General features: G+C 41.6%; 1 protein-coding gene across 1 annotated transcript in view; it reads left to right on the top strand.

Annotated features, from left to right (window-relative positions):
- The first annotated feature begins 7,360 nt into the window (after positions 1-7,360).
- The window catches only part of LOC116374414 (teneurin-2-like), a 92,898-nt gene continuing 86,219 nt past the window's right edge, over positions 7,361-14,039 (top strand). Inside the window, exon 1 of the mRNA XM_031826990.1 lies at positions 7,361-7,663. The gene's annotated coding sequence lies outside the window, so the exon portion shown is untranslated. The remainder of the gene's footprint in view (positions 7,664-14,039) is intronic.

Here is a 14,039-nt window from a genome sequence, read left to right as displayed (position 1 = left end):
TTGGCGACTTTTGGCTAATGGCCATGATTAAGAAGAGGGTAGGCTATGCTTAGTTTTTAATGAAATTAAATGAAACGGGGAATCCAAAAGTTTTTTTTACGTTTCTAAATACGAGATTTTTCAGCACAGAAGACCCGTCTCTCCCTCCAAAGGCGATGTGCACCACGGCTGGATAGGCTGTGCCTTCACTCTTAAAATCCATGCCATTATCAACTGTTACCGCTAAGACATGCTTTTTGTGGGTCTTAGAACTTCCCATTAGCGCTACAAGAAATGGTCACTTTTGCACTGGTTTTTAAGGACACACTTTAAATAATGCCACCCCTCCCCTCCCACCTCAGTGCACCTAAGTGCAAGCGAGCTGATGTTAGTCAGGGAAATTGCCGAACCTGGGCTGGAAAATGCCAGTGCGCCTGTTTTTACATGATGAAATTACAAACTAAGGTGCGTTTGACACTTGCGCCTCCTTAGCGCCAGCTAAAAAGAGGGCTCAGAGAGTCCAAACTTTTCACAGAAGTTGGACAAAAATCATGTCCAATATAAATTTAAAAAAGGGGAATGTCTGTTGCCTGTTTTGTGGTTCCTGATATTTTAATAAAATATTGGTGATGGTAAAATCTGGTAAAATCAATGCCATAACCAATTGCGTTACCAATAAATCCAGCTTTTGGTCTGTCTTAAATATCCTTAGTTGCACTGACTGAAATGTGCATATTGGCACACGTTTTTAACCTCTATGGGATCGGTGTCCCTAAACCTGATGGTTGTTGCTAACGTGCGCTAATGTGACTAGACTGACGTTGTAAACAACAGCCAACTTTCCGGGACATAGACATGTCTTATATGGGCAGAAAGCTTAAATTCTTGTTAATCTAACTGCAGTGTCCAATTTACAGTAGCTATTACAGTGAAATTGCTATTGTTTGAGGAGAGTGCACAACATCAAAACCCTTTTATCATGGCAACTGGTTTGATACATTCACCTCTGAAAGTAAATAATGTACTTACATTCAGTAATCTTGCTCTGATTTGTCATCCTGAGGGTCCCGGAGATAAAATGTAGCATAGTTTTGTTTGATAAAATCAATTTTTATAGTTTGAACCCCTGCTGTCTCTGCGGAAATGTTTTTTAAAAAGGTCCGATCCTTATTAAAGACACACCTCATATTTGCACCCCTCCCACCTCAGTGCAAGCGAGCTGATGTTAGACAGGTAAATTGCCGAACCTGGTTAAGGGGTGGAAAATGCCAGTGCGTCAGTTGGCAAAATAAGGTGCATTGACACTGGAGCCTCCTTGGTGCCAGCCCAAAATAGAGCACAAAATCTGTGAGAATTTGAGATTCAAATGTCACATTTTCTTGTAAAATATGTCCAGCAGACCTACAATAAAACAGGTTGAACTGAGAAAAGGAGATGAAGGTGAGCAGGAAATCAAAACAGCTGTTTGAAGTGATTTGCACCCTAACTCTTCTACCCAGAGCCTGTAGCCCTCATATCGCTCTCTGTCACTCCTATTTATCAGGCCAGTCTTGCCTTTTATCTGCATTACTGCGCCTCAGGTCACCGGACAGGAGTGATCAGGTCTATCCTCATGACGATTGTCCATTTGCAGTCCTGATGTTCTTAAGCCCCAACTGCTATTCCCTGACACTGCGGCAGGAATTTGAATAACGATAAAGACACGGATTTGCTCCTAACATGCTTATTAAAAATGTCACATGGCAGACATCATCCTCCTTGACCCTGTGTGATGTAAGCTTAATTGAAAAGAAAAGCAAATACAGAATCTTGATACTTTCATTGTCACATTTTTAATTAGAGGGTGAAATGACTCTGCATTTGTATGTGTGGCCAATTGGCCGTAAAGACATGGATTGCTTATGAGATATCAGTAATTTGTTGTCTGCACCACAAACAATCGGTCAAAGAATACACCAGAATACACCAAGAATACACTAAGAGCTTTCCATTCAACCCTGATTACCGAGTGAGCATTAAAAAGCAATTATTTGGGGGCCTATTACACTTTCATTAATGATTGGATTTTTGGTTAGGCCAATGACAATTTAAATATATCTATGTCTGTCCATTAATCCCACCGTTTATCCACTCTTCAAGGACATCTATTATTGGCATATTACTTTTAATAAGTTAGAATTCGTCTTAATCTTTCAGTAATTATAAGTGATGCAAGTTACAGTAATGCAATCAACGTGATACAGTAATGCAATCCCGGATAGTGGAGAAGAAGGGGGGAATTAAATTGCAATACTTCATGGACAAACTGACAGGGATTCTTATGGTGGACATATTAATTGTGCATTTTTGTCCAAAATTGAAGAGAATATTGATCAGTGGGGTAGGAGAATAGACATTATTTATGACCCTGCAGTAGAGCTAGAGGATCCCCCCTCCCCCCCTCTTTATGAATCATTTAAATCAATATCTCTGTAATGCCTTTGTTCCATATAATGCATTTATTAAACCTGTGATGTATGTGTTTTCACATACATCACCACTGTGTGTCCCTGGAAGACACATTTCAGTTGAATGCATTCAGTTGTACATCTGAGTAGGTATCCCCCTTTCCCTATCCTTTCCATACTATTTTGTATTGGCTATGGCCATGGTGCATTTCTCTGGCAAGACCAAATGAACACAATCTGTCATATCAAGGTTGAGACAGGCAGTTTTAGCAATACAGTCCTCCAGAGAAACTGAGGTTTTTGTTTTTATGTGGGACCTAATTTGACAGATTAAGGTGAGGTTTCTGCTCTGTTCTAAAAACAGCCCTGTGAAAATAGCACTTCTGCTTCAAGCCTGATTGTGTTGATTATGTTTTGATTAGAACAGTTGCCAGTAAAGAGCATAAGGCTCTGTCAATTAAATACAATTAAAAAAATTATAGGCTAAATAATTTTGACAGTAAAAAAGTAATATTTTTCATTTCCATACGTACTAGGAAGCTACGTGTTTGTTTCTTGGACCTGTGACTTAAAATGTGCCTCAGGCCTTGAAAAAAAAATTACTGATTGAAAGCATAAGGGGATATCGGTGAAAAAATGACCTGGTCAAAGTTACGATGGAGCCTATGTAATGAGTGGAGTTTACTCATGTGTTCAAAAGCACATATCAGACCGAGAGCCTAATCCTTCTTTGGTAGTTCTTTTTGTTTTAGTTTAGAAAACGATCCCTCCGCGGAAGCGACAGTCAGGGGGAAGGTAAAAACAACTTGATTGCCATAGCAACGTCAGAGAAACTACAGGGAGTTGTGCTTCAAATAGGCTACAGAAGTTCTGCAACATCTTTAATTGTGCCTCTAATTCTCGTTAATTGCCGGCCTCAACACAATATGGAAATATATTAACTGTAGGCTATAGGAAGCTCTGGGGATATGTCGTCTGGATTCTGGACAGCCAATATATTGCCAGATGCATACACATGATCATCTTTAGCGGACAACAGTTATTGGGTGCATGAACATAAAAGAGGTTTCCGATTTGGTTCATACCTGTGAACCGTTTAAATTGCGTCATTGTAATATCTCTGGTATGTCTTGCCATCATTCAAGACTACGTTAACAGTGAGTGCAGCGCAATGGATATAATGTAGGCTATAATGCACAATGTCTCAGGAAAACTGTCTGGGTTGGCAATGCTTTGTTTAGTATAGTCGGGCCCGCAACCTGGACCTACAGGCTGTGGTGAAAACATTTGCATACAAAAAAAGGAAGACTTCAGGAGACCAGGGCGGTCTCTCAAGTTAGATTTAATTTACCTTGAATATTGCAACCCATTTGCTCAGCTGGGATCAAGTCACTATTATTCGAGTCACAAGCAAGTCCCAAGTTATATGGTCCGTGTCTCGAGTCAAGTCCACGTTGTGCATTCTAAGAGCAAGTCGAGTTGAGTCAAAGTTTTTTCAAGTCAAGTCTCAAGTCAAGTAAAAAAAACATCCTAGACATACAAAATCCTATCAAGCAACTTGTTCAACTACACATATTTGTCTATTTATTGAGGTTACCAGATAGCCCTTTTAATATGCCTACAACATATTTTGATGATGTAATTGTTCATTTTAACAATACATTCCAAATGAAAGCTTCAGAAGTATACTAAATGATCAATTTCAAGCAATTTTGACATACCAAAATACCAGTAGGTCTGTGCTAGTAATTGTTGCTTGGTGCCCAATTGCTGGTGAGCTTGCAAAGTAAAGAGTTAATATTCTTGATCACCAAACTATTTTTGGAGCTGCATATATATTTAAGGCAATCCTCTCTCCCTACAATTTGATGTTTGCACGGCTCCCAATTAAATAGCTGTACAGAAATCAGCGATCTTTTCGCTAGCTCAGTGGTTTTCAAACTTTTTGACCCACGACCCCCAAAAAGCAATGGTTCAAAGCTTGCAACCCCCGCGCACGCACACGCACGCGCGAACAAGGGCGCACAATGGCTGCGCAAAAGTAACCTGTCACTACAGCCATAAACGGCAATGCATATTCAACATTTAAGATAAATAAAGAAACTGTGTTTTACACCTACATTTTTTGCTGAAATTCATTCATGTTAGTGGCCAATATCAAGTAGGGATATCATGTCATTCCTCTTGAGTCCAGAGCAAGCAGAACCAATCATAAGGCATACCTACCTGTATGCATTAGAGGTTGCAGGATCAGAAGGAAAGCAATGTCTATCTGCACCACATGCTATCACTTTGGAGTGCTGCCTGCCCTGTGTGCTCGTTGCCAACTGCGTAGCCCTTTTCCTCCTCACAAATACTGTAATTCATTCGCCATAATATCTATAGGCTATTTGATGTGTCATTTTTATTTTAATAGAAATCAAATCAAATCAAATTGTATTTGTCACTTACACATGGTTAGCAGATGTTAATGCGAGTGTAGCGAAATGCTTGTGCTTCTAGTTCCGACAATGTAGAAAGTGTATATATCAGCTAAATAACAGCTAAATACGGTACATAGCTATAGATAGTACACTGCATAATGAAACAATCCCTAGTAAGCTAGTGTTTCGAGGGTGGACTGACTATTATTTGGATTTAATAGACTAGGAGAGAGCGCAAGGACAGCTCATGTCATTTTGGTTCAGGTAGCCTATACAGAACATTCGTATATTCTAAATCTATTGGTAGTTGATTAGCATGCGGTTGCATAGAAAATGTATTTTACAATCTGCAATGTTTGAATGTCCTACTTTAATTACTGAACAAGTAAGCGAATGACATTATTGCCAGCAGTCTAAAAATGGCAGCATTGCGACACGGTGTAAGCCTATAAATTCGTTAAATGTGACGACCAAATAGGCCTAACAATAAACATTTATCCATTAACTAAAGCAAAGCTATACATGCCCGAGAACCATAGAAGCCTATCATGTATTCGACAGGCATGCAGTTGCATAGACATGTCGCAATTGCAGCACCATGGACAGCAATCTGTACTAGTCTTTACTTTGTGAGTGACTCTCTGTCTGTCTGACACATTCGAATTTATTTATTTTAGGGGGGAGGGGCGAACTCCAACCTTGCGGGGGTCCAGAGAAACTGATTTACGCCAGTGGCATCAGTTATACATTTGATTGTATTTAATATGCCTACAGAATAATCGAATTAAATCATTTGCTTAGTGATTGTTAGGTGTCATTCACTGGACCTCAACAAACTTCCGGCCCTTCTTTGGACACTGTGTTAACAACCCTCCAGGCAAGCTTCAATGCCATACAACTCTCCTTCCGTGGCCTCCAATTGCTCTTAAATACAAGTAAAACTAAATGCATGCTCTTCAACCGATCGCTACCTGCACCTACCCGCCTGTCCAACATCACTACTCTGGACGGCTCTGACTTAGAATACGTGGACAACTACAAATACTTAGGTGTCTGGTTAGACTGTAAACTCTCCTTCCAGACCCATATCAAACATCTCCAATCCAAAGTTAAATCTAGAATTGGCTTCCTATTTCGCAACAAAGCATCCTTCACTCATGCTGCCAAACATACCCTTGTAAAACTGACCATCCTACCAATCCTCGACTTTGGCGATGTCATTTACAAAATAGCCTCCAATACCCTACTCAACAAATTGGATGCAGTCTATCACAGTGCAATCCGTTTTATCAGCAAAGCCCCATATACTACCCACCATTGCGACCTGTACGCTCTCGTTGGCTGGCCCTCGCTTCATACTCGTCGCCAAACCCACTGGCTCCATGTCATCTACAAGACCCTGCTAGGTAAAGTCCCCCCTTATCTCAGCTCGCTGGTCACCATAGCATCTCCCACCTGTAGCACACGCTCCAGCAGGTATATCTCTCTAGTCACCCCCAAAACCAATTCTTTCTTTGGCCGCCTCTCCTTCCAGTTCTCTGCTGCCAATGACTGGAACGAACTACAAAAATCTCTGAAACTGGAAACACTTATCTCCCTCACTAGCTTTAAGCACCAACTGTCAGAGCAGCTCACAGATTACTGCACCTGTACATAGCCCACCTATAATTTAGCCCAAACAACTACCTCTTTCCCAACTGTATTTAATTTTAATTTATTTATTTATTTTGCTCCTTTGCACCCCATTATTTTTATTTCTACTTTGCACATTCTTCCATTGCAAAACTACCATTCCAGTGTTTTACTTGCTATATTGTATTGACTTTGCCACCATGGCCTTTTTTGCCTTTACCTCCATTCTCACCTCATTTGCTCACATTGTATATAGACTTGTTTATACTGTATTATTGACTGTATGTTTGTTTTACTCCATGTGTAACTCTGTGTCGTTGTATCTGTCGAACTGCTTTGCTTTATCTTGGCCAGGTCGCAATTGTAAATGAGAACTTGTTCTCAACTTGCCTACCTGGTTAAATAAAGGTAAAATACATTTAAAAATACATTTTAAAAATGCAATATTTTTCTAGATATTTGCCTGGTATCTGGTCCCTCACCTCACCCCAGCCCATCATTCCACTTTTTTGATCAATTACAGTACAGTGTAGACCTAATAGCACACTTGTTTTTACTAATCGGCTTGATGATTAGTTGACTAGTTGATTCAAGTGCGCTATTAGGCCTGTTGGAATAGATCAAATGGCTTGGGGTAGCTGTGGAGAGGTTTGGGAAATACTGGTCTAGATTATAATGTCTTGGATAAGAAGGAAGGGTATTGAAATGTTTGAGTATGCCAATAGGCAGCATGGCAAAAGTCAGTTTTTCTTTTTCAAAACCAATAGCAGGCTATTTAAGAGATACATTCCAATTTGAGATTGATGTCAATGCATCTATGAGCTATAGAGGTTAGTTATAGATCGACCCTCCCCACTGCGGATGGTAGATTCCAAACTGCTTTAGCTCTATGCAGGCGCGCTGTGTAGAATAGGTTCAAGCTTGGCTCTCGTTCGTTTGTTCGTTAGGGAAGCCCAAATCAATATACTATTCTCCAACCTTATCAGCCCATGTCTAGAAGCCCATTTATCGGAGTCGGTCATAAATACATATTATTTTAATACTTTAAAGCGTAATATATGCTTATATTTCCTCACTCGCAAAAACAAACAAACATTCAAGACAGGACCGCGTGCTTCGGATGGGACTAAACTTCTTCTGAGACATAACGATGCTGTGAAACAAAGCACACCCTTCTACAAGGTAAGACTTACTCTTGTTAATACTTTTATTTATAAACAGCTCCTGTTTTTATATAGCTTTCTGGGACAAACACTTTGTAATGTTATGATTTTTTTTTCTTGTGACACACGGTTCTGAGTGTCTCAAATGAATATGAATGCGCTGATCAGTCTACTAGACTTGGACGGTGTGTTCTGTGGTGCTGGTTTTTGTGATACGGAGGAACTCAATAGTTCAATGGCTCACTCCCTGTCACATTTGTGGACACGTGTCCTAAAAAACCGCAATGAGTACATAAAGCATATAGTCTTACAATCTTTCCGCCATACTGTATTGTTTTAATGGGACTGTCGTGAGTAGCCCACAGGGCTATTGACCAAGCGCGCGACTCCTTGTAAAGTCTCAGTGTGTTTGTGATTCATGCTGCGTTCTTGCACCACAATCATGAAGTCCCGGTCTATTCACCATGGTCGCTCTCTTTACTCCCCCTCAACTGTCATTGGAATTTAATATATCCTCAGTTTATTTTTCTAAGATATTGATTGCAAACAATTTACATTAAGTTTACGAGTTTAATCATAATTTCTGTCCAAAAACATAATCCTCTCTCTCCACAGCCATTCATAGATGGTTCAGTTTCCCTGAATTCTAGCCTGCAAACTCAAAGTTGAATTTCATTGAATTCTGTGTCAGCATAAATTAGCCTTTGGATCAGGAAAGTTTCCTTTCATGACCTCTATAAGCCAGAATGTTCAATAAAATTATATTTTAACTTGCTTTACTAGTTAGGGTTAGGGTTAGTGTGGTTGATCCTTTTGCAGGTAGGAATGTGAGACAATATTAACTACATGACCAAAAGTATCTGGACACCTGCTCATCGAACATCTCTCATTTCGAAATCATGGCCATTAAATGGGCATTAACATCCTCTACTCCTCTGGGAAGGCTTTCCACTCGATCTTGGAACATTGCTGGAGGGACTTGCTTCCATTCAGCAACGAGCATTAGTGAGATCGGCACTGATGTTGGGCGATTAGGCCTGGCTTGCAGTCGGCGTTCCAATTAATCTCAACAATGTTTTTTGGGGTTGAGGTCAGGGCTGTGTGCAGGCCACTCATGTTCTTCCACATCGATCTCGATAAACCATTTATGTATGGACCTCACTTTGTTCACGGGGCATTGTCATACTGAAACAGGAAAGAGCTTTCCCCAAACTGTTGCCACAAAGTTGGAATCACAGAATCGTCTAGAATATCATTGTATGCTGTATCGTTAAGATTTCTCTTCACTGGAACTAAAGGGCCTAGCCCAAACCATGAAAAACAGTCTCAGACCATTCCTCCGCCACAAAACTTTACAGTTGGCACTATGCATTGGGGCAGGTAGCGTTCTCCTGGCATCCGCGAAGCCCAGATTCGTCCGTCGGACTGCCAAGTGGTGAAGCGAGATTCATTACTCCACAGAATGCGTTTCCACTGCTAAAGAGTCCAATGGTGGCGAGCCTTACACCAATCCAGCCGATGCTTGGCATTGAGCATGGTGATATTAGGCTTGTGTGAGGCTGCTCGGCTATAGAAACCCATTTCGTGAAGCTCCCGACAAACATTTATTGTGCTGATGTTGCTTCCAGAGGCAGTTGGGAACTCTGCAGTGAGTGTTGCAACCAAGGACAAACAATTTTTACGAGCTACGCGCATCAGCACTTGGTGTTCCGTTCTGTCAGCTGTGTGGTCTACCACTTCACGGCTGAGCCGCTGTTGCTCCTAGATGTATCCACTTCACAATAACAGACCCGGGCAGCACTAGCACGGAAGAAATTTGACAAACTGATCTGTTGGAAAGGTGTCATCCTATGACGGTGCCACGTTGTAAGTCACTGAGCTCTTCAGTAAGGCCAATCTACTGACAATGTTTGTCTGTGGAGATTTCATGGCTGTGTGCTTGATTTTATACACCTGTCAGCAACAGTTGTGGCTGAAATAGCCGAATCCACTATTTTGAAGGGGTGTCCACAGTTCTGTACATATAATGTAGCCACAGGAAAGTATGACTAAATAAAATGTTCAAAGTGCTGGTAGTGCCTTCAGATTTCTATCACCTGCAGCATATGCAGAACCGTGTAAACACATGCAGAAGCTTGACAAGTATGCATGTGTCACGTGCATGTATTGTCATCTTGTGCGCATGCACATAACCTCAATATCCATGTCACCTGATGCTGAATATGTTTAGTTTTGTGTAGGTGCTCTGTTGTCAATATGATTTTAGTCCACTCATCTTTCTCAGGAACATGTTGTATTTACACAAACTGTACATGTGAATCAAGGACACACAAGTCAGCAGAACCTTTCCACTATGAAGGAGCTCAGTATTTACTAATAAGTTGGCTATTTATTTACTAATACATTTTATTCAGAGAGCAATGAAGAGGATTTCAGTTAACCTTTCCAGTTTGTATACTCCACACTGCTTAAGGCAATCTGAAATAGCCCCGTGTCAGCTTTGTACCAGTGCTGTCTAGTAATAGGTTTTCTGAGGTTGAACGATACCAGCCAGTTATCACCAGCATTAAAACGTCAATCATAACAGCTGTCCAATTTGCAGTGCTGTGCTGTACTCCAGGCAGTCAGAGTTCTTATTAAAGGGGTAGTCCAAGCCCAACAACATATCTATGCTAGTGTAGTTCTCTCACCAAGAAAACAAAAGAGGATTACATAAGGGGAACTTCCACATTAATCCCACCCCCTTCTTGGCACTTCCACTATATGAGATTTCACGTGGCGGTGGTCTGCAGGTTTTTTTCTGGATGAAAAACGGGGTTGGGTTGTGGGCGAACATTTTAGAGGACCCCCCCATCTTGTCCCTTCTAGACAGCTTTTGAATTTTTAACCATTTGACAGTTTCGAACACACAGGTGTGATCATTCTACAGTGGTCCCAGCAGCATACTCTCAAAACGGTGTGAATAGAACACTTATTTTGAACGTCCAGTTAAAGTTGACGGAACAGTCAGCGTTTGAGCTGGCCACACTGTTTTTTCACAGAAACATTTTGCACAAACATAAAATTGTAAAGACTATGTCCTCAATGTGAGCAGTTTATTTTTGGATGCAATGTTGAGACATTCACAGAAGTAGCAACAGCATAACACAAATCTCATCCAAATCGGAAAATGTAGGCTACATTAGTCGTAGCGCTAACTGAGGTAAGTGACCTAACACAAGCGGTCATACTTAGCTAACGCTTGGCTGACAGAAACCATAATATGAATTAGCTAAATTTCTATTTACAAATCATCACATCACGGGTGAGCTCACCAGTGATCTAAATAAATGAGGAAAACACTTTCTAAAAATCAAGTGTTCTGACGATGGGTAGTTTGTACGAGCTGCCAGGTTTGTTTCTTTCGCTTCAACCAAAGATAAGAGGTTACAAGATGAGTTGGTTCTGTTTGCATTATGCATGTTGAAGGGGGTGTGCTGTCTACCATCATTCACTTCTGGAAGTTTAGACGAGTGAACCAACCCTTCATCTTGTTTTGTTATAACATCTTTGGTCTGACTGACGTTCACGTGACAACCAGAATGGGTTGTATGATATCAACAAACATGGCGCAACACATAGTTGGCAATAAGCTTAGCTTTAGCTCATCTTAATCAGTACAACCTTCAAAAAAGTATTTTACACACATCAAATATGTCCATTACAATCTACGCAAGAATCAGAATGCATGATTTGTAACCAGTATTTGAAAACATTTGAATGAAACATGAAATACATTATGCTCCATAGCTACAGTAGAAACAACAACATGATCTACACAAACTTTAATGATAATGTAATAAGGCACTTACTTTGACAGGAATGCACACATCTTAAGTTATTATTAGTAAGAAAAACAACAATGAAGGTAATGCGGTGGCCAGCTGGAAAATGTGCCAGGGGGGGGAAGTTTGTGCAAGTTATGTTCTGACTTGAGATGTGCAAATATGCATACTTGATCTGGGGAAACACTGGGGAAGTGCTTGGGCTCGGGAAGAGAAGTTTGTCCGGCTCATTAATACCTCAAATATAAATAGTCCACAACAGTGAAATGGACTACTTCTATGTGAATTAATGAGAACGTGGAACACACCTCAATTCAAACTGTTGTTAGAAAATTAACCTTGTTTGAAAATTATTTGAAATTGCAAGTTGAAACATAGCCAATAGATAATTAGCAGGCAGCATACCTTGGTTTGAGGGCAGTGTGGGTTAAGTGTCTTGTTGCATAACAATCACATTTTGGAACAGTGAGTGCATTCTGACATCACGTACATAAAAAACTCACGCTGGGGTGTCCGTTAGAGATATTTGAAATTCACACGTGAAAAGGTTAATCACATTGTTTACGATTTTCAAAATGTCTCTATGGAGCTGAGATACAATTGTGCAGTTTTAAACTTTTCATGCACAAGTTCCAACTATCTCTAACGGTCTCCCCAAAATAATATTTTTGGTATGCATGATGTCAGAATGCGCTCACTCTTCCAAAATGTGATTTTTACGCATCAGGACAGTTAACCTGCGCTGCCCTCAATCTAAGGCACGCTGCCTTTTTCCTTGTGGCACATTTTCAGGCTGGTGCCTGCATTGCCTCGGTCAGCTCCCTACTTCCGGCGCCGACAGAGATGGCCGCCTCGCTTCGCGTTCCTAGGAAACTATGCATTTTTTTTACGTGTTATTTCTTACATTGGTACCCCAGGTCATCTTAGGTTTCATTACATACAGTCGTGAAGAACTACTGAACATAAGAGCAGCGTCAACTCACCATCAGTACGACCAAGAATATGACTTTCGCGAAGCGGATCCTGTGTTCTGCCTTTCACCCAGGACAACGGAATGGATCCCAGCCGGCGACCCCAAAAACGACTTCGAAAAAGGGGAAAACGAAGCGGTCTTCTGGTCAGACTCCGGAGACGGGCACATCGTGCACCACTCCCTAGCATTCTCCTCGCCAATGTCCAGTCTCTTGACAACAAGGTTGATGAAATCCGAGCAAGGGTAGCATTCCAGAGGGACATCAGAGACTGTAACGTTCTTTGCTTCACGGAAACATGGCTCACTGGAGAGACGCTATCGGAGACGGTGCAGCCAGCTGGTTTCTCCACGCATCGCGCCGACAGAAACAAACATCTTTCTGGTAAGAAGAGGGGTGGGGGCGTATGCTTTATGGTGAACGTGACGTGGTGTGGCCACAACAACATACAGAAACTCAAGTCCTTCTGTTCACCTGATTTAGAATTCCTCACAATCAAATGTAGACTGCATTATCTACCAAGGGAATTCTCTTCGATTATAATCACAGCCGTATATATTCCCCCCCAAGCAGACACATCGATGGCTCTGAACGAACTTTATTTGACTCTTTGCAAACTGGAATCCATATATCCGGAGGCTGCATTCATTGTAGCTGGGGATTTTAACAAGGCTAATCTGAAAACAAGACTCCCTAAATTTTATCAGCATATCGATTGCGCAACCAGGGCTGGAAAAACCTTGGATCATTGCTATTCCAACTTCCGCGACGCATATAAGGCCCTGCCCCGCCCTCCTTTCGGAAAAACTGACCACGACTCCATTTTGTTGATCCCTGCCTACAGACAGAAACTAAAACAAGAAGCTCCCGCGCTGAGGTCTGTTCAACGCTGGTCCGACCAATCTGATTCCACACTCCAAGACTGCTTCCATCACGTGGACTGGGATATGTTCCGTATTGCGTCAGACAACAACATTGACGAATACGCTGACTCGGTGAGCGAGTTCATTAGAACGTGCGTTGAAGATGTCGTTCCCATAGCAACGATTAAAACATTCCCAAACCAGAAACCGTGGATTGATGGCAGCATTCGCGTGAAACTGAAAGCGCAAACCACTGCTTTTAATCAGGGCAAGGTGACTGGAAACATGACCGAATACAAACAGTGTAACTATTCCCTCCGCAAGGCAATCAAACAAGCTAAGCGTCAGTATAGAGACAAAGTAGAATCTCAATTCAATGGCAAAGACACGAGGTATGTGGCAGTGTCTACAGTCAATCATGGATTACAAAAAGAAAACCAGCACCGTCACGGACCAGGATGTCTTGCTCCCAGGCAGACTAAATAACTTTTTTGCCCGCTTTGAGGACAATACAGTGCCACTGACACTGCCCGCAACTAAAACATGCGGACTCTCCTTCACTGCAGCCGACGTGAGGAAAACATTTAAACGTGTCAACCCCCGCAAGGCTGCAGGCTCAGACGGCATCCCCAGCCGGGCCCTCAGAGCATGCGCAGACCAGCTAGCTGGTGTGTTTACGGACATATTCAATCAATCCCTATCCCAGTCTGTTGTTCCCACATGCTTCAAGAGGGCCA

Source organism: Oncorhynchus kisutch, linkage group LG6 (assembly GCF_002021735.2).
Source record: "Oncorhynchus kisutch isolate 150728-3 linkage group LG6, Okis_V2, whole genome shotgun sequence".
In the NCBI taxonomy this organism is placed as follows: domain Eukaryota; kingdom Metazoa; phylum Chordata; class Actinopteri; order Salmoniformes; family Salmonidae; genus Oncorhynchus; species Oncorhynchus kisutch.
The sequence above is the reverse complement of the archived record's forward strand: the minus strand, read 5'-3'. Positions and strand labels throughout refer to the sequence as shown.